Genomic DNA, 22,629 nt, shown 5'->3' on the forward strand with positions numbered 1-22,629 from the left:
CCACCAGGGAGCTCCATTCAAATCATCAAACTGCTCCAGCACAGAGAAGGTTCAACATTACATTCAAACCAGCATGAATGCCTGTATACAGGGCCAGCTTCATTATGTTGCGGAGAAACACAGTGGATGCTTTAACAAAATACTGCCCCTTCATTCAGTAGTCAATATTCTCGCAGTAAAATTAAGCAGCCAATTCCCCCCATTGGCCCTTTTTAGTGTTTTATCCATTCCAGAAAGGAAAACAACCGCTCTGCGAACGATGAACCTTGCAGATTGGAAATGATCAGCTGTAACCTTTCAGATTGCACATGCTTTGATACGGTGCCACAGTCTTCGGCCACACTACACACATATACACACACGCACGCACCCCCCCCTCCACCCCACACACACATACACACAGTATGCGGTGCATAGATCACAACACTCTGTATTACATGCGAGCTGTTTTCCACGTCATAAGGCAAAATGCGCATTTAAAACAGACCCAGAGTTCTTTCATAAATCGTTGCTTTTAATTTAAAACTTCCTTGGCACTGGAGTATCCAAGCACAGTTTTAAGTGTATTGTTCTGTCTTGTTTTACTTCTATAATAATAATAATCGTAATCAGAATGAGTTGTTAATATTAATTATTACCTATGTGAGGCGGATTGGCAGAGTGAGCGGACAGGGGTGAGCGCTAAAGGCTCCTAACAAGCTGAGCTGTCCAGACAAGATGCGGGTGGGATATTAAAGCAGCTTTTGAGTAGTCATTAAGGTTCTATGGGAACCCCAGCAGATGACATGATCTCAATTTGGGATTCTTATTCTTAGGGGCAAACAAGCTTCATTCGAGATCGGGTTAAAATACGTTTGGTGCTAGCTAAAAATTCCAGAGTAGGGTGGTTGTTTTTTAAACCCAGTTTTAGCTGGAAGCGATGCTTGCCACATAAGGTATTCAAAGTCCGTCTAAAGTTGCCTTTTAACCGGATTCTCCCCCCGAGCCCCCAACTTATCTCTTGGTTCTTTCGGTTGACATGGTACAAATAAAAGTCAGTAAACTTGTTGCTGAATTGCAATGTTTCGGTGTACCTTATAAATTCATACCTTTTCTCCCTCCATCGCCTTAGAATGAGCCCCTGTCTCAATTCGATTTTCCTTGCTGTTGGGCACATTTAGGAGAGACTCTATTTGTGAAGTTCATTTCTAGGCAAATGTATTCAAGAGCTGATTGGGATGAATAGGACCGTGTGTCAGCCGCCCCTAATTGGGATTAAAGCACTTAGGACCATATGCAGAGAGTGACAGAAATTCTCAGGTTTCATTGTATTCAGACTTCCACCCGCTTGGACACTCCTCCTAGAAAGGAGATTTATAAAGATTTCGGAGAGAAACTAAGGAAATAAAAGAGAGACAGAAAATGACCGGGCTAATGTCTCTCGGTGGGACTGCCAGCACAGCAAATGTTCATGACAGCTCCTGAGAAAAGATGATTAGAAAGAAAGCTGCAATGACATAATTGGACTCTGATGGGGTGGCGAGTGGAGCAGTTTAATGGGAATCCTGCTCGGAAAGACATAGGGATTATTTCGTGTTCAGGAAAAACAAAAACAAAAACGAAACACTGATCTCTCTCACCCAACGTCCAATGACGCTCGTTTGTTCAATCCTACCAATAATATAAACATCTTCCAAAAACCCGCGTAGCTAATGCTTTTTCTAGTAGCAGGAAATCAACGAGAAAGATACATTGAGGGGGATCTTCATGAGATGCATTTATACAGTAAAGAATTAAAATGAACACAGAAAGGACTACAAAGAGGAATTATTTTAAAAGTATAATTAGAAATACCTTAAAAATATATACAGCAAGCATCATGGGCCTGATTCGATGCCTATAAAAGTAAATAAGATGGGAGACTTCCATTGATTTCAGAGGGCTTTGGATCAGGCCCTATGAGACACAAGGCTCGTATTGGCTGATAAAGCCATATGAAACATTGACAAGCGAGTTTTGAGATCCGACTGTCGGCCTCCTGGAAGTGGTATAAGTTACTCTCCAGTTGGCCTGACAATTGAAAAGGGAGGGCAGAATAGAGAGCGAGCTCTCCCGCTATGAGACCCTGTCGATTTGTTACTTTCGCCTATAAACACAGATGTCAGACTATTTTCTTCTTCCTTCACTGACGGTGACCTTCCGCCACGCACTTGCAGCAACACCCAAGCTTTCTCGTGTCAACAGACCCCAGTACCGACCAAAGGGGATGGCCCAGGTTGATCAAAGAGAGGAAGAAATGAGAAAGGCCGTGTTATATTTGTGTACGTATTTCCCCGGCATTTTATAATGAAATCCAGTCCAACTCTTCTAATGGGTGGCTAGTTCATGTTGAGAACGGAAGATGCTCTCAGTACCCCCCTTTCCTACCTCACCCCTCATTGCCCCGCCTCTCTTTTCCCATCCTATTCTGAGGTCTGATTATTATCAGGAGAGAGAGAGTAGGGGCTGCAGCTATTGATTTTCCGATTACTTAAACTGTTTCCATAACTGAAGAGCCCATCACTTTTAAGAAAAAGGGCATCTGAGACTCACAGGGTGAAGAAGATTTAAAATCAATAGGGTGAAAAATACCAAATCGCAGGGTCGACTCGACACTGACACAATCCCTCTGTTAGACAGGAAAGCTTTCGGTTATCAATTGACTTGAATCCCACCGTCGACCGGTGGTTTAGCTCGAAGAGGACATCCCCACAGCTCTGATTCACCTTTGTGTGCTAAATCCTGATCAATATACTCGGGCAGCAAGAAGCAGGGACACAACAGGCCCGATCCTGAATTCCTTCATCAGTCAAGATTCCCATTTAAGTAGATAGACGTTTTGCCCGCCTAGGGGCGGCGTGAAGAGGATCAGTTCTGGATGGACAGGGGTCTTTCTCGATCCTGATCGTCTTCAAATCAGGAAATATACTTGCAGTACACATTGTATTGCTGATTTAAAGTTCTCAGACTAAATGAACCCGCTGGTCAGCCGTGACGGTTTTCATTTGCTCCCACTGAAATCAATGGGAGTTATGCCTTTGACCAGAGGATGAGCAGGATCAGACATTCTACTGCTGATGTAAATGAGTGTAGCTTCATTGAGGGCTCAGACGATTTATGTATGAGTTTCGCATCCACTAGAAGAAAATATTGCCATAGAAAAAAATAGAAGATTCTCCCTTTTTTATCTTCCACAGGATTCCTACGTTTCAGACCAGCAAACTCTATATGTCATAGTCAACAGAGGATTTTTTCAACCACCCGTTGCCCATATGTTACCTTTATTTTGAATCGATCTAAGAAAATAGATGTGAGTTGTGTATGTGGCATATATATAATGTGGCATACATACACTGTACAATATATAACTGCGAGTTGATTCACAGCACAGAAATAGCTCTCTGCCTACCCCGTGCCAGAACAGAAAAAGAGACAACTATTCTAGATGACTTTTATCGACTCACAAAACAAGGGTAATGAGTTTGAGAGAGCGGAATCATTTCACGTCAGCGGCAGCCACGAACCCATAATGTGGTTGCAAGCTGACTCGAGGGAGGGATTCCGAACAGAATGTTTGGAAAATGGAATCTTGCTATTTCAGAAGCTCGGAATCGATACTGTATATCTCACTCCAGCGGCACAGGCAACGTATGCAAAAGTGATTGTGAATGGTCTAATTTTCTCCCTTGTGGGTTCCCAGCCCCACCACCCCTTTAACTTCGTTTCACGTGGCGTGGGGGAAGAGTTTATAGCGATTTACTCCTTCTCATAACACAAGAATTAGGCGTCTCCAAATGAACTAGGCAGCAGGTTTGAAACAAACAAAAGGAAGTATTTCTTCACACAAGGCACAGTCAGCCTGTGGAACTCTGCCAAAGGATGTTGAGAAGGCCAAGACTATAGCAGGGTTCAAAAAAGAACTAGATAAATTCATGGAGGATAGGTCCATGGATGGCTATTAATCAGGATGGGCAGGGATGGTGTCCCTAGCCTCTGTTTGCCAGAAGCTGGGAATGGGCGACAGGGGATGGATCACTTCATGATTACCTGTTCCATTCATTCCCTCTGGAGCACCTGGCATTGGCCACTATTGGCAGACAGGATACTGGGCTAGATGGACCTTCGGTCTGACCCAGTATGGCCATTCTTATGTTATGTTCTCATAGGACCCGGTTCTGCTCTCATTGAAATAACTGGGAAATTTGCTATTCGGTGGGAGACGCCTCGGATCCTACGCTGTGTTAGTTCACGAGCATTTATTTGCTCGCTCGCTCAGGACTTGGCTCTTGGTGCACCTGCAGTTCTTGACCTTAGGAGAATCGTGAACAGTGTATATTGTGCCGTTTGTTCCAGAATAGTATGGAGCCCTTAAAAACCAACACACCCTATTCTTTTGTAAGGTGTGTACAGAATACAGAAAAAAATACAGAAAAAAAAACAGACCAAGAAAGAAATAAGTTTTCTGAATGCTGCAAACAAAAAGGGCCAAGTTCTATGCCACTGTAAACGGGCAAAACTCCATGGGAGTGAGGGGAGCGGAGCCCTACAATTTAGCCCTAAAAATTCAGGCCTATCCCTTATTCCTAAATCTCTGCATCACTCTCTCCCACTCGCGGAGTAACTGACACGCTGTTCCTCCCAGACCCTGCGCGGTTGCAGAGATGGGTCTGCTACAGAGGAAAATACACACGCGGGTGGATCTCACGGCTTAAGCAGGGAGGTGAAGGAGTAGCCATCAGGCCTCTTATTATTTTTTTGTACCATAACCAAACTAGATTGTGTAGAGTAATTTATACAGCGATTTACGGTCATATACTAAGAGTACTTAATAATTGTTCAGTCAAATCAATCACACCCATATATCCGTAGTTAGGTTCTCGAAATCCCACAGCATCGAAACCATATGCTAACTATCATAGATAAATATTACAAATAAAAATCACATGGCATCTAGCTAGCTATGTCACCAAATAGGCTGTTAATAGGTTATTTTATAAGTGCAAAGAATTCTCCAGCTAAAAGGTTTGCATTTTTATGAGTCCTAATGGAGAATAAGTTACAAACCTACGGCCAATCCCTACAGTCTTTTCTTCAGTCTTCACTCAGACAGAACTCTCATTGACTTGAGTGTGAGTTTTACAGGAGTTCCTGAGGCTGTATCATTAGGCCGAAGAAGCGTTCTCATGGTGAAGAAATATCATGAAGGCGCATTCATTTAAAATTCCAAAGCCAGTCGTCCCAAAAGGGGAAAGTGTTTGTTTCCCTTTTTCCCCACAGTGATTTAACTGGGATTTAGTGATTTTTGGAATCTTTTGACAGCTCGACGTTTGTCTATAATTGTAATAATCTCTCTTCGGTGTGATTTCCTTTTAATTTTCCTGACAGCTCAGCTACAAGTTATATGGAATGTTTATTGATCCAAAAGCATATATATTGAGCATGATAAATATGCATATATTTATGCCACGACTCATTAGTATGATCTTTTGTGCGGTGATGGTTCGCACTTGTTGAATGGACATCTTGAAGAGCACTGTAAACCTACCAATGACCTGTTTCTAAATGAGCCATACAACATGCACTCTTCTGACAATGTATCCGGGTTGTTTTTATTGCATATTATGAACTCTACGCCGAATAAATGGCTCAGTTTTCTATCCCTAGCGAACATTAATGGGAAATAGCATCTAAACAGCTGCAACTAGTTAATCGTCTGAAAAGACAGAATGTCCAGTCGTGCTTTCCAACACCCCCTGTATTTTCTGCAGTCAGTTGATGCTTGTGTTCATTTACGCAGAAAACAACGTGAAATCCAGATCTACACCACATATCTCTTTTTGTCATTTGGTTAAGCACCATCTACTGCCCCTAAAGGTCATACCTAGCTATCCATGCAGCCTAATGTTGGGAAACACCCGGAGTCCTGGAATCACAAGGTCAAATTTAGACAAAGTCCTCTATGCCCTTCCTTTCAGCGGAGAATGGACTAACTACCGTGAAGTTTACTGTTTGAGACGAGACCTTAAAACGCAGTCCCTGGCTTTTCTGTGTAGTGGACATTAAAGATCCCATGACACTGTTTACACAAGGTAGGGTTTGTCAGCGTTATTGGCCAACATTTCTGGGACCTGTCTAAAAACCTGAAACCAACAGAATACAAATGCACACTATAAATAATAAATAAACCATGGGGAAATATTCTGAGGTCCTCCACCAGATCGGATACAACCGAGTTAGTGGGTAGGGGCCGTTTTTGAATAAAAATTGACAGAATTACCATACCCCACACAGTTTCCTTTGTACCCTGCTCCCTTTCCCGCGCAGACTCAAATTTGGGGTATGTAAATTACAGTTAAACTTTGATTACACAAAGCTCGAGTCTCCTCTGACTTATGAACGATAGAAAGCTGTCTGGCTATTCACATATTTTGGTATTTTCAGGGTAAATTAGATTGAAATGCAAAATCCAGGATTTAACGAGCCAAATTCATACCTAGTGCAACACCATAGGATGAATTTGTCCCTTGAAATATAATTATAATATTCCCTGGAAAATTTGGCACTCCTTGAACTCAGGAATGGCTAGCATTGTTCCAGGCAAACATGTTGGGCCATATTGTGCACAACTCCTGTACACATCATTGGAGTTAAGCAAGTCAATCAAGGGCAAAGTATGCCCCCAATGCATTTTCTGCTTTGAACTATGTGTTGTTGATCCCATATGATTTATTTTAATTTAATTGTCTGTAGTACAAAGTGTGACCAGATATAGCAGGATGGAAAGGGTTTAGCTGGAACGTGGAAATAAATGACAGATTCCCCCTTTGAATGCCTGCAATGAACGTTTAAAGTCAGAACCGTATATCTTGCATTTCTTCAGGTGTAATATGTTTAGACATGCGATTCCTTGTAATTCAACCAAAAAGAAGTCTATGACATAATTACATCAAAAAACGCTTTGGTTTGGTCATTGAATGAATGATATAGAACAAGGCAAATAGTTATCAACAATACCCTATCAGCTTTAAATCGAGCCCATTGGAGTCAATGGTAATCCTTCATTTGATTACAATAAGCTTTAGCTCAAACTCTGTGCGCGGCCACTATCTCTGTAAGCCTCCCCAGAAGACTATTCGACATTCTGCTGAAATCCCAGGACCCCACTAGCTAGTAAAGAACATGTTCTCACCTGAGAGCCCTGGTGAAAACTATCATTATATTTGCCTTATGTAAAACAAATGACACTTCTACACACAGCTGAGTAATTTTCAGCAGCGGAGTGTAGCAATATACAGAAACCTGGCAGTCTTCCAGTCAATCAAACAAACAGAATCCGTGCTGTTCTATACGCAACTTTAAATATCCTGGGACTAACATTGATTGTGGCTAATAGCAAGGACTATATTTATCTGACTGAATTTTTTGGTTTGTTCGTTTGGATTTGCTTTTTGGTCTTCCTGGATGAGAGAGAAATTGGTACTGAGGCTTTTTTAAACTATTTACATTTTCTAACATTTTCTCTCAGCCAGCATGTTTGATGTCAAGATGTCTCATAAACTGCCAGGGCTAGAACCTGGGTGTTCTCCATTCTGCACGGTTACTCCCTTGCCAAACTCCTTTACTTCTCCGTCCTTCTTTAATTCTCTCGTGGCCTCTTCTCCGTCTTTCTACAGCTGCCTTCCATTTTATAATCCTTCCTTTCTGCCCTGCTTCTTGATGAGGCTTTTAAAGAGAAGATTGATGCTATTTGTTCCAAGTATCTTTTACTTGTCCTTCGCCCTCCTGATTCCTGACCTGCCTTGCACCACCGTACCTCATTCCTCTCAATCTGGTATCTTCTCTGCATGCCCTCTCCTCTGTCCTCAAAAGGCCGTCTCTTGACCCCATCTGCCGCCATCCTTCTTTCTAACACCTATTCCTCTCCTGTGCCTCTAATTTGGAACATACTTGCTACTCACACTGCCTTGAATACCTTTCCCCAAGCTCTTGCTTTGCTCCTAACATTTGGTTTTTGCTCCTTCCACGCCCATGACATTTTCCTCATCAGGTACAGTGACCTTTTTTTAGGCCATACCTCAAGGCTTCTTCTCCACCCTTATCCTTGATTTATCCACTACCTTTAATATTACCCTGTCCCGGAAGCTGCTCCCTACCTTTCCTGGTTCTCCTCTAACCTCTCTGACTGCACCTCCCTCCACCACATTATTGCTGCCTCCAAGGGATTTCTCCTCTGTTCTCGCCTCTTCTCCTTCTACACTCTGTCCCTAGGCAACCTCGTCCTTTCCTGATCTTTAGATTAATCTATGATCAAATCTATGAATGACCCCACAATAGGAGAAAGAGCAATGACACAAAATGACCGAGCCAAACCGCAAAGTGACCTAGAGAGGTTGGAACAATGGAATGTGCAGATAAATAGGGGAGATTTGGTACTAATAAATGTCAAGCCTGGTATCTAGGGAGAAGAAATAAACAGCACAGATACAACATTTTAGGATTAACCAAGGATCCGCACTCGTGTTACAGATTGGTTATTTTAATTTTATCTATTTAGTACTGTCCTGCTATAGCTTTATGCAGTCATGACACAAATAAGGTTTGTAATCAGATATGAGAACCTATTCATAGAAACACTGTTCCACTATATAACTGATCACTGGTATAAAATTGCAGGCTGGATGCATTGCTACGGATGCATTCCAGGGAAGTACACAACACGAGTGGGTACACAGCACAAGAAAGGGTTCTTTTCCCTTCAGAAATTATATCCTCATTAGTAAGGTTATTCTGAAAAATAGATATTAATGGCTCTATTTAGCATTCCCCACTCAACAAAAATTCCTATTGACTTCATCGGGGGTATATCTACGTGTGGAGTGATGAGCCTTTGATCTTTGTAAAATGGTCTTTCTGTTAGATTTTACAGATTTGTTTATGACTGGCAAAGAATAGCAAATGCAGGCAGTGGGTCTGATACAAAGCTCATTGGAGCTAATGGGAGACTTTCCACTGGCTTTCATAGAGTTTGCATCAACCCCAGTGTGAGGCCAGTTGAAACGCAGAGTGAAAGGAGCTGCTTATTTTTGACATAGCTAGCGCACGCGTAACTGAAGCTTTTACGTGTATTATTCAAAAACATAACTTAAAAGGCAAACTGGTGATTAGATTAACTTAAATGTTTCACAAAGGTGCCAGGAAATATTTGTGAAACTTTTTGTGTCCGTTGATACATTTGTTTTATAACGCCTCCCTAATCCCTTGAAATACATTTTATAGAGTCTCTGTGTTAACTCCTTTAGAGTATTGTTGTGGCACTTTAACATGTTGTATCACCTAAATGGTCTGATCCTGCAGCTTTGAGGCAGACAAAACGATCTTTCATATCAATATGATTTTTCCTATATAAAGACGGCATGCTGGGACTCTTCTGATTTGAATATTTTCACTGATTCTCTCTGTTTAGACTACTTCTCTGAAAATAGTGGCGAGCTTGATATTTTCAAATCTGTTGTTGAATCTGACCCAAGGATAATAAAATTGTAGAAGGACACACAAAGCTAAAATATATAACCAAAGAGAGTGCATTCTGTCAAACTTCCCCACTCACATAATCCCTCTGCAATGTTTCGCTTGATTCTTTATACACAGTGTACATTTTTCCTTAAGAGTTTATCAGGGGTTGTCATATCTTGTCGAATAAATGTTCTATTTTCTGAATAATTGTAGCTATAATATGAAACACTTAATTTTCTGATAAACCTTCTTCCTGAACAGCATCATAATACAAAATATTATTACTGGATATTTAATAATAATGTTAATAACAATAATAATCCACCTAGCTCTTATATAGTGCTTTCAAAGCACCTTACGAAGCAAGTAGAATAACCCCAATTTTACAAATGGGGAAACTGAGGCACGAGGAAGGACATGACTTGCCCAAGTGGCCAGTAGCAGAGCCTGGAGCATGTAACTCAAATTTCCTGGGTCCTATTCCATTGATTTCCTTACTATAAATAAATGTGCATTTAAATGCTGTGCTGGGGATAGACAGATTGAATATGATTTCACCCCTTAGACTCCTATTGAATTCAGCACTTGATCTGAGAAGAGCCAGGGAAACCATCGGTATGGAGGGGGGAAGGGGAGGAGAGAGAGAGAGAGAGAATGGTAGCTGCTGGAAGGAAGATTTCTTTCTGTAGCGGCACCAGAGAGCAAGACAGGGCGGGCTGGCTGGCTGGTAATGACCTAAATGGGGAAAGTGATAGGTTTTGCCAGTAAGACGAAGAAATGGCTGTGAGAGCTGGATTTTTAATGAGAACGTATAATGCTGTAAAGGGTTTCATCATTTTCTGCTTTGCAAGACATGACTATCAGCAAGGACAAATGGAAGTTTTGCAAAAACCCAGCTATCAGAAACTGTTCATTACACTCTGGTAAACATTTCCTCATGGTGAAATAGTCGGGAGTCAGGGAAGAAGCCGAGTATTTTTCTAGTATATGCAGCTCTCTAATTAATGAATTTGACAAACTGAAGGTTTCTCCTCTGGTTCCTGCTTAAAGTGACTTGACTTCTTTTTAATAAGTAGAAATATCTGAAACAGGAAACTAAATGGATATATAGAACAACCACGTTACCTCTAATGTATAGGTTCTGTGGCTAAGTCTGTTTTCAGATCTCGTTTTAAAGTACATCAGGAGGAAGTATAATGCCTTTTTCCTTCAGTCTTGTCATATTTTTCAAACTGAAAAAATCTATTGATGATGACGGTTTTGTGGTAAGGAAGCTAAAGCAGTTCTTAGGTGTCATCTGTCAGGAGTCATTTTCCTTGTAATTTATTTAGTTTTAATATAAATGTTGCTGCCTCTTATTCATTGTTGTGCTACTTTTTAAAAATCCCTAAATACAAATACTTTAAAATTGCTGCTGAAGCGCTATCCTCTCCCCATCCAATGTCATCTCTGAATCGCGGTATTAAAATGTGTATGGAATAGAGGAGAGTCTTTAACTCAAAAGTTTCGGTCTCTCTCTCTCTCTCTCTCTCTCTCTCTCTCTCTCTCTCTCCGGGAATAGCCTAACTAGAAAGAAAGATCCTTTTGCAATTTGGATGCTTCTGCCACGGAATCTTAATTTAAACAAATCTCTCGCCTTAAAATCTTTGCCAGCCAGGCTTGAAATAACCTGCATTCAAAACGACTTGATGCCAGCCAACTCTTGTGTTAAGATGACGCTTGATAATCTTCAGTTTTAGAGTCAAGGCTGTCTTCCTGTCCATTGTTGCTTATTCCCATGAGGAAATACTAGCATTATAATTAAAAGCTGCGTTTCCCCCAAGTCTTGCCAGTAAAATGGAAGGGAAAATCAAGTTGGATGTGTAAAGCACCTAGCTTGACACAATCGAAGATTGCCAATAGCCTTTACTCACTGCAGCAGGACCCTTGGTTTCGGTAGACTGCTCATATGTGTAGAAACTATTCACGTGAATGCAGATTTGCAGGATTGGGTCCACTAAAACATATTATTGCCTTCAAAATGGAATATACACAGTATTACTGAATGCTCAGACCGCTCTTTCAAAAGAAATTGACACATATTTAACACACACAGACACAGACACACACTTCTTCAGAAAGCTGTTAATATTCAGCGAACACTTTTAAAGAATAGACCTGCCGTTTGCGGGCCATGTCGTGTTGCTTGCATTGATGCTTTTGGTTCATAAAAACATGTACATATGACGCCATATAGGTCTTTAATGCCCTTATTCTAAAAGGATAACCAGGGTCTTAACTTTGCACCTCGGGCGGAGGTGTCTGTGTCTGGATTTTCCACTGGTGGGTTTTTTTTTTTTTTTTTTTTTTGGCCTTGTATAGAAGGCCAAATATTTATTATGTTCTGGAAATTATAACAAAAATCTGTCTCATTAAATGACTTCCCAGCAGAAGAATATCTGCATTTTCATCACAAAACACCTGAAGCTGTCATTATGGACTATTGTGCCAGTGGTCATATCAAGTTTTGGTCTACATGGCCCTCATTTCACATAAGTATCAAAATTACAGACACTCACTTATGAATAGCCCCAACACACAACTGAAGCAAGCAAAACTCCTTTGTGGCATGCTGCTCTTAATGCAAACTATTCCGATTGCTTTGATTCAGACTGTCCAGGCTGCCTTGACAACTTATGAGGGTTTACCGTATAAACACTGTAAGCGGTTGTACTGTTAATGTGAATAAGAACCATTAGAACATAAGACCCATACTGGGTCAGACCAATGGTCTATCTAGCCCAGTATCCAGTCTCTGGCAATGGCCAGTGCCAGATGTTTGACGGATTGAACAGAACAGTCTGAGTCGTCCATCCCCTGTCTTCCAGGCCCATCTTCTGGCAGTTGCTGGTTTAGGAACACCTGGAGCGCGGGGTTGCCTCCGGACCTTGTTGACTAATAGCCATTGATGGAGCTATCCTTCAGTGGACCTGTGGAATTTTTGGGTAACTCTGCATGCTCTTCAAACCGAGAATTCACTACAATGGACCAGCACAGGGTTCCTCTTTATCTCACGTGCTTCCTTTGAACGTCAGTACTCAAAACTTCCGAGTTAAGACAAAACGATACATCTTTGAGCTCCTCATGGACCTCAGTATCCAAAAGGCGGAAGAGGAAGGAAGTTGTCTGGACATTTGAGGAATCCAGAATCAGGCGCATTATAAAACTTCTGAGGATAACTACCGGTGTTGAATAAAAAATCACCCTGTCATTCAATAACATGTTCCTAGTTCTGATGACGGGGGAAAGCAGCAGTTATTTCCATCATTAGAAGGGAACATGCATAGGTCCGATGTTCAGAAAGAAATAAAATTACGTTTTCATCACCGGATCTGTTAGCACTAAACAAATAGCCTGCCAAAACGTAGGCTTTACTGCTGTGCAACATTCAAGTTTGCGTTGCGCAGAACATAGCACGTCACCTTTGTAAGAAAGGGATACAATACTCTGATTAGTCTTGAGATGTAACTTCGAAATTGTTGTCGAATAGCCGGGATTTGGCGCAAATAAGTATGTCTGTGTGGAAAGTGTATTATTATAATTACACTGTACCTACAGTGCTGGTGACGTAATCCTCCTTATAATCCTTCCTGGCTTTCTGCAAGTGTGGAAGCATTTTTTAACTAGATCAGTGTATTTTCTCTGGAATAAATTGTAATTCACCCTGAGTGAACCTTTCAGAAATGGAGCTGAAAAGAAGCTTTTGATTTAGGCGCTGCTTTGTGTTTGTGAGACACGTTTGAAGTTTGGTGTGATGTTAAGATGAGAGTTTCTTAACAATCCTTTCCATGAAATCGCAAAAAGCTGAGTGGAAATCGTTCTCTCTCTCTTAAGTAATACGTGTGAGTGTGTCTGTGTAGCGATATAGATCAGAAAACATATAATACAAAAATAATAGGACCCTGCTCAGAAAGCTAATGCGAGCTTATAGTTTAGAGACGAATAATTTTTAATAGATGGGAATGAAAATTATTCCGGCAAAGTCAGGTCTTCTTTTGTAAAAAATTTTCTTCAAGCGTGATCTATGTAAGATCTAATTAATTAACATGTTCCTCTGTTTTCTATTCATTTATCTTCAGGAACGTTAGAGATTTTTCGGGATGGAAACTTCTCATAAGGTTAGACTTTAACACATGACACTTCTTGGGAAAAAAAGGTTACTAGTAAATGTTTCAGAGATGCAAAATGTTATAACAACTGTCAGGTCCTTTAAAGGCTAACAAATACCTTTTGTGAAATAATGCATAATGCCTTGCTTTAGATAATCATTAAACAGAGCAGAAGAAAAGGGGACCAACTCAGGCAAAAAACACATGCTCATAATTTTATTTAATTTAATAAAAGCGACAAATCAGGTTTAAAAACCATGCATAGTTTGGAAATGCGGTTTGACTAAAGGCGCTAAAGTTAGAAAGATTGAAGCGCATGGCATTTGACTCTCATTTCTTTGATCCCAAGCAAATTATCATCGTGATGTATTCTTCTTAGCTCTCAGCAGCAGTAGCACCAGTAATCCTTAACATCCTCTTTCGGGTGCCTTCCTGGATTTAGGCTTTGTCTGTCTCAACTGTTTTAAGGGGAAAATACTGGTAATGAATGAAAAACGGTGGAGCAAAAATAATGAACATTCAAAGGTACTAATGAAGCACTAATAACCCCTGTGCAAATCACAGACACGACCTCCTAGACTTAGTAGTGGTGCGAAGTTAACTGAAGATATACAGGGTCAGAAATACTTTTAAATACATACAGTGCAAGCCTCAATGGATTATTCTCGCGGGATGGTTACATCAGTACCTCGGTCAGTCCTTTTAGGCTTGTGAGAGAAAATATTATACTGACGTAGTTTGAGTCCCAATAATTACACACAATTTCCTCCATCCCTGTGAATTTTAAGGGTTTTTTTTTATTCTCTTGCATTTTTGTCATGTTTTTCCTATAGGTCCCTATTCCGGTGCAAATTACTCCTTTCCCTGATAAGCACAGGTTTGCTGGGGTTGGTATCTACAGCCTGACCTTCAGCAATGCTTTCAATGGTACTGCCCTGCCCATGGCCTATCATCCTGCCTATGAGATGTATCCCATTCAAAGAGGTCACCAGCTCTTCTATCCTCACTTTCAATCAGCTTCCTTAAAAAAACAAAAAGCACCGTAGCATTGAGAGTGACTGTGGAACGAAGGAGACCCCGAAAGCTAAAGAAAGCACAAAAGAGCGAACAAGGATCGCGTGTGAATCTGGCATAAATCCGCTTCTTCATCAGCATCATAACTTATATGTGGCGATCTCAACGTCCAAAGCCATTTTTTCACGTGCAGGGGATTTTGCTAGTCACACAGATGGAGGACGATTTTCTCCTTCATTGCTTTCAGTTCCTCTTGCAGTGTTTGTGTTTTCTTCTGAAAAGATCAACACACATCTTTCGTCTGATCGTATCCAAAGAGAGCAATTAATCAAAAGCCGGTCTAGGGTGTTAATATGCCGGAATGAGCTCTGCAAAGGTTACTGTGTAAAGAATTCTTGTTAACTTCAGAAAGGACTAGCAAAGATAAGTCAGGACAGAGAAAGGTGTGCCAAGTTTCCTGCTTTTCAAAGATCTACAAGGCAGTCAGAGGACGTATATTTAAGTCTAGTGACTGCCTACTCCAAAAGGTGGCTCCTAATAATTAAAATTCAGGATAACTTTAGATTGGACTAATTTACCTGTTGGCTTAATTCAATATTTGCAAAGAGGGAAAAAATTAAATTAAATTAAAACCTACGAATTGTAGTTTGCCTGTAATTCTTCAGCCACGTCTGTGTATTTCTCTTGGATTTCCTTGATCTGAATCCCTAATGCTGCATTTCCGTTTTAAGGGCCTTAATCTGTAGCACCAGAAGAGTGCAATGCGAAATCACCGATCTGTTCACTCTTGCCATAAAATCCTGGCCTCACTGAAGTCACAGGCAAAATTCCCATGGACTTAACGGGGCCAGGCTTTGAGCCTTGGAATCTTGTCTTTTCTCTCCACAAGTATCCCAAGAACTGAAATGGTTTTGGACAGAAATAAGAAAAGTTTCCATTGCGACCACAGATTTCAAATTTAATAAAGCTGCATCATATTGAAATAAAAATCCTCTGCAAAATGAATCTCACCTGCAAGGAAGAGGTTGAGACCTATGTAAACACCTGCTCAATATGAACAGTTTGTGCTGCACTGAAACCTGCATGTCTGCATCCCACATATTCTATGCTAGAACTGGGCACACCCTCTTTGTATCAAACATATACTTAATATAAATGTACCTAAGCCACGGGGAAATTGAATATGTTCCTAGATGGGCAAAATATGTGGAAATCAAAAGAAAATGCATTGACTTGAAATTCGGTATTGCATTTCTGTCTGTTGCAAAAGTTTTACTGGGAGGAGGTGGGGGTAAATAAAGTGAAAGAGTCTCTGGGGCCCAGAAATGAAAATCCTTTGAAATAATAAATTATTGTGTTGGAGGTTTGCAGCTTGATTGATTTTAAATGTGGGTTAGGGAGGAGGTTTGGACTTTGTACCCTGACCCTACCTGTCAAAGGGATCTAGCGATCTGTAAGTCAATGACTTTTAATAACACCCCATTCTCTGACACTTACCTTAGTATTTGTCCTTATTCTGGAAATTAAAGTGTGAACTTCACTAGCAACTGCTACTTCAATGTGTTTTTCGCAGCTTAATAAATCTACCCCGAATGGCACCTAGACTCCACCCCAAGGAGCTGTCTGTCTTTAGAAGTGTCACCTTCTTCCAAACAAGACATGTTCTATTGCAAACTAATTGTCCTCTAACCCCGTCAGTCTTTTTTTCAGATGATCTGAACCGACCTACACGTTGATTTCAGATGTGGGAATTAATAAGTAGCCGAAGTTATATAAAATATTATTCGTGTATGCTTTCTACCGGTTTGACATGGGGTCATATATAGAGACACCACTCCTCCAGTCCACCTCCCTCTCTGCAAATATAGCCTAAAAGACCACCATTACTGGAAAATATATCAAAGGATTGTCACATTACCTAACTTTGTGAAATCAGAACAAAGGGTTGCATTAGAAGTGACATAACATAAGCTGGAAGGGGTTTTCAAATCCACTTACACTTCTTTTGCAGTTCCCTATTTCTTCCCTGAAACGTCTCACATTCTCGGCATGTTTTGTGGAAGGTTGATTAAAGTCAAAAATCTGGTTTTGTACCACTCGTCTATTTCCGGAGGGGAAATTAAACAGAATATGGCAAACATGAATGTTTATAGTCAGCTCTGAAAGAAAATATGTTTCAGTTATTTTATTAATACATAAATATATTTAAAGTAATGGGAATATTGCCAACTATTGTATGGAGGGCTATAGATAAGTGTAAGTAAATAAGCAAAATTTGCTTGTAATGTTAAAATTAATCTTGCAATGTACAGCCATTGAAAGTAGACTCTCCCTCCATGTATTTCTATGCCTTTGTGGGATGTGTAGTAGGAGAAATATTTCTCTTATGAAGATACCTGTCTATATTATGGATGTTTGTTTCTAGAGATGGCATAGTAAATATATTAAACATGTTTGTCATGAACAAGGATTTTTTTATCAGCAAAGGCTGACAGATAATTTCATTTTGCAGATCCGATGAAGTATAATTTTACCTGCAGGTTCTTGGCTGCAATTCCTTCAGACTTCATCTGAATGTCCCTCGGAGCAGGAGCCAGGTCTGGGATTGAGCGGGAGACATCAACACACGCTGAAGCACTGTAGCTCTGTTTCATCAAATCTTCGATTTCCTGTTCTGACAGAAACACACACACAGAGTACATGGTAAATAATACGATACTTCTGCAGAGCTTCCAGAACAGAAAGATTGGAAAGTGATGTTTAAAACAAATAGACGTACAAAACTCTAAATCTAACCTCACTGTGTACTCTCTGCAGGAATGCAATTTCAGCCTCCGGATTATCCAGCTGTTTCTCCAGGGAGATGCGAGCTGAAGTGGCAGCCTCCCCATCCTTCAATTAACTAAATACATAAATAAGCATACATACATATAAAATAAAGATCTAGCAACGGATTTCACATTTAACACCAATACTAGCTTTTCGAACTCCACTCTGTAGGTATAGAATGGTTTCTTCTGATTGCACAGCACACTCTGAAATAAAACGTATGTGACAGAATGGCTGAACAGATGAAATAATCTTCATAAACAATTTTCTCTCTCTCCCTCCACCCCCTTTCTCTCCTTTGCCATTTTGTGTCGCCAGGACGGCTGGCTTTGGGTCGCACTAATATCCGGATGAGAATGATCCCAAATCGGGGTATTGTTTCAGTGCACGATAGGATCAATGCAGAGTATAGTTTGCATTCCATGCAACCGCAACTGCTTTTCTTAATTATAAACTCAGTCCTACAGGGCTAAAAGCTTCAATGTCTCTCTCCGCTTTCTTCCACCCTTCAAAGGCACCATTATAGGGCTTCTTTATGGACTGCAGCTGGTCGGCCACAGCTTCCTTGGCAGCCACTGCTAATAGGCTTTTCAAGGACTGATGAATCCTTTGATACCCAAGCCGCGGGAAAAGCAGTGGTGCAATATATGGCCTGTGACATATTGAGGGATGGGTAGGCCCCACTTTCTCTCCAGTGGTGATGGTGCAGTCAGGATGGCGCAAAGCACTGTAATGTCCTTTGTATATGGGAGGGGTGGCTTTCTGTGTGGTCCTGTGTGTGTGGTAGCTGTGGTGTATCAACTGTCCTGTGGCATATTCTTGTATGGTGTTGCACCCTATAGTACTGTGTGAAGAAGCACTGTTGTGTGGTGACCGGGTATATTTTCCTGGGCATTTTACACGATGGCATTCTGTGGTGCATTGCTGTGGGTGTGGCACCACTGTGACATGTTGTGTGGGTGGGACACACAGGCATGGTATAGTATGGTCCTGTGTGGAGCACTTTGCTGCTGTCCTGCCTGGGTGTGGAGCACCCTTATATACATTACTGTAGTGGATAGGAGCTAGAGTCATGGACCAAGAACACTGACCCCATTGTGCTAGTGTAACACCGACAGACCCCAGTCCACCAGGGGCGGGATCGAACCTTGCAGGGGTCTCTGGAGCTTAGTGCATGAGCCGCTAGGGCATGAGCTAAAAGCCAACTGCCTGTTAGCTGAGGCTGTAGAGCAGACACCTGTTTCTCTCCCCTCCCCTCCCAGCAGAGGGGACAGAACACTACACCCAGGAGGTGTGTGGGTTACTCTAGGTGCTGAACAAACACGCAACGAACAGACACGCCCTGTTCCAAATGGCTCACCATCTATGCACAGTATAAGAAGGACAACAGGTGGATACAGACAGACAGATGGGGGAAGGACGGTGTGGTTTGCTGTGGTGCTCCCCAGTGGCTGTGGCAAGCTAGTGTGTTCTGCTACAGCAGGCTAGGGTTATTGCCCTTTGCCCTTTCCTAAGGTCCGCGGCTCTGCACAGGTCCAGCAGCTGCTCTCGATACAGATCTCTCAGGCCACCGCAGGGCTTGGAGCTCGGTCCCCAGCAGTTTGCTTCCTTGCTCCAAGTCTCTTACCTAGAAGCAAAAGAAGAATCAATCAACCAGAGCATCCACCCCCTAACTGGCTCCACACACACTGGATCCTCAAACACCCGCCAAAATACACCTAATGGAGCTGCGAGAACCAGCTTCCCACCCGCCCCGTGCATATCGAGCTCCCAAACCCAGAGTCTCCAACACCACCGCCACTCCTCCCCCCCACACACCTGCCCTCCCCGAATTACAGCTCCCCATACAACCCGGCTCCTCGCTTGCCCCCATCTCCCTTCCTATGCGATCTGCGGAGAGGCGGGCTGGTGATCCTGGCTGCAGACGGAACATTTATTTCTCGATCCTGCAACGTGTCAACTGCAGGGCCAAGCTTTCTCATGCTCCCTGCAGTAGCCCCGAGCTGAGGGGGTCCATGCGCCTTTGCGCTGTACTTGGCCATGATCAAGAGCATGATCAGCTGGCGTTTATCGCTTTTCCAGGTGCTCGGGAATTCTTGGTTTACTGCTATGGCCGCCTCCAGATCCCCACGCATCGCTCCGGCCCCATGGCAGCCCCAAACTAGGACCCCTCTGTATTCTGCGGGGACACAGAGAGCAGCTCAGGGAGCGCATCTGTACAGCACGTGGCAGGACGTACTCACGCCTTACTCAGCTCACACACACCTGGGAGCAGGAAACCTGGGCTGTTCGGGATGGAGACGTGTCTGGGCCCAACGGAAGACATTCTGCATGACAGGCGTACCTCCCCCCTCCCCCCCAGCAATACCTTCACCTAACTAAAAAGCAACAAAGAGTCTTGTGGCACCTTATAGACTTAGATATTGGAGCATAAGCTTTCGTGGGTGAATACCCACTTCGTCAGACGCTTATGCTCTAATATGTCTGTTAGTCTATAAGGTGCCACAGGACTCTTCGTTGCTTTACAGATCCAGACGAACACAGTTACCCCTCTGATATTTCATCTAACTAGGGAGCTCCCTTATGGAAATCCATCCTGCTCCCAAGCCAATGACAAAACTTCTATTGACGTCAATGGGAGCGGGGGTAAGCCTAAACAGCTACTCCTGATGGAGATCTGCAGGATGGTCTCTCAAATAGTGGATTTACACTTCACAAGTTTAGAGCTACTTTTAGCGCCAATTGAACCTAGCTGTCAAGTTCCCAGAAGGGGGTCTTGGATGTGGAAGGTACCCCATTATTAATGCTATTTAATCTACCAATCTTAGTAGGGGGGCATGAAACTGCTGTTACTGGCTCTGGTGGCCCTCATTAACTTTATTAACAGCGCGTGGGAAGGAACTACCCCACCCCGACCCCCAAACTCCAGGAGTTCCTGAAGCAGTAGATTTGGTAACTGGAAAAGGAAAGGAAAGATCTTGGGTTTTGCCAGGTACATAAATATCTGGGAACATTCCTTTTTTACTAGATACTGAAAAGGAAGCCTCCCTTACCAGCTAAACCTCAACACGCCTTTCCACACGTATTTTTTTTTCCTCAAACATCTATGGGCACCTTACCCCCATCCTCACATCTAGGGCTGGTGATGGTATGCCCCGGTTGCACAGCCCTTTCAGACCAGGTTTGTGTGTTACCTTTTTGGTATGCAGGATGTGGAGTTGGCTCAGATGTTGCTTACATGCATTTGCTCCCCCTCCCCTTTGCACAACTCTGTTCCCATTAAAGACAGTGAGAGTTTTGCCATTGACTTCCATGAGTGCAGGATCGGGTCCAATTACTTCAAGACTGGGCCCATAGCGTCAGCAAGATGAGGCACCGTGAGCGCCTGTCCGAGCGACGTCATGTATTTAATTATTCCTCCAAACTAAACACGTGCGCACCCACAACGCTTTAAAAAAAGGAACAGAAAATGCATTGAAACGAGCTCATACAAAATCAATTGGATTAATGTCTTAATACATACCGAACCAACGCGTGAATAGAATCTTAATACATAATAGTAAATAATAATAAAAGCTTGCTAATTGTAAATCAGAAATGAGAGCCATCATGATAACCCACTGTATTGTATTTCTTTTTAAAGGCTCTAGGTAGGGAGCAGATTGGGAAACTACGAAAGAGGTCACTTTTATTGCATATACAGCGGCACGCCGTACACCAGCTTCACGATTGCCTGTAATGCATTCCAAAACTAAGGCACTTCTGGAATATAAATCAATATCCATACCGTAACATGAGTAAAATACATCTCAAATATATACGCCAATGAGGAGTGCTTAAATCAAGCGGTCAACAATAACAAAGCGAGATACCGTGTTAGGGCGGTTTACTTGCCCTCTGTATCAAAGATTCACAGAAAAGCCCTTGATTTTCTTTCCTTGTTATAAATATACTCTGCGGACTGTCAGGGAAATCCTGCAAGCACCCTGCTGCTGTTTTTTCATTCTGTACGCTTCTCATTAGTTCTGTCAAGGGGAGAGTTAGGGGCTTCATACTCCCGTCTTGTGGGTGTTTGAAATCTTAATGGGATAGTGAAGCAATTCCTGTTGTATTTGTGTAATTATATAGATGTCCGTGTGTATGCGACCCAAAGATTGTCGCAATGGCTCCTTTAACCCCTTTCTTTACCTTATGCTAAGTCACTGTTAGGTAAAATAGTTCAGTTTATATCTCTCGAAAGTGGATTTAAAATATTTTAAACAAAAAGGGCAGGGTAAATATTGATACATCTATTTCGGACCTCGGGGAAATGAAGAAATCCCAAGGAGTTCATCAGGAATAGCCCAAACTGCTGATTTTGTTTCACCTCCCCCTAAAAACACTTAAATTAGCCAACTAACGAATTAGAAAGAATCTTCTAATGAAATCATTATCCTTTTCACCCTTCAATATTCACTCATGGCACTTAGCCCGGGGAACAACGCACTTCGATTTTGCTAAGATGCTTTCCATAAGAGGTTTATACTCACGAAAGCTTATGCCCAAATAAATCTGTTAGTCTTTAAGGTGCCACCAGACTCTTTGTTGTTTTCATAATGTCTACAGGTCTTTGATCGGGAGATGAGGGAAGAAGTAAGATTTTTAAGTTCTAAGCACACAACCTGCGTAGCAAACCTCGATGTAAAAAGTGTATCGGACCCGGGGTGTCTCTCTGGGCACGCCGCGGATGCCGAGCAATCTTTTTCCAACCTTTAATTTTCTACATGTAACTACTCCGATCATTTGAACCCTTTAATACCTGAGGCGCAGCACCGGGATCTATAGCTCTCAATATCTGTAGGTATCTATGGTTCAGGAGAACTGTTTCTCAGTTTAAAGGGACAGGCCTGATTCCCTCCCGCCGTAATCCGCTCTAATGCGAGGGAGACCTTCCTAATATTCACTGGGGCCCGAGACTGAGCGCGGTTCAGTCCCCTATGAGCGGAAGCCCTCCCTAGCCTCCCATGAAGTAGAGCGCAAGCCCCCTTTGTCAGCGGCAGCTGGTGCCTTCTGCTGCCGGAGAGCTCGGCAGCAGTTCGCAGCAGCTGTCAGGCCAGCTGTAGCCACG

At 42.2% G+C, this 22,629-nt stretch overlaps 1 pseudogene; it reads right to left on the reverse strand.

Annotated features, from left to right (window-relative positions):
• Nucleotides 1-12,576: 12,576 nt before the first annotated feature.
• On the reverse strand, nt 12,577-19,657 carry LOC128834272 (vimentin-1/2-like; annotated as a pseudogene).
• Between the last annotated feature and the right edge of the window lie 2,972 nt (nt 19,658-22,629).

Source organism: Malaclemys terrapin, chromosome 3 (genome assembly GCF_027887155.1).
Source record: "Malaclemys terrapin pileata isolate rMalTer1 chromosome 3, rMalTer1.hap1, whole genome shotgun sequence".
In the NCBI taxonomy this organism is placed as follows: Eukaryota; Metazoa; Chordata; order Testudines; family Emydidae; genus Malaclemys; species Malaclemys terrapin.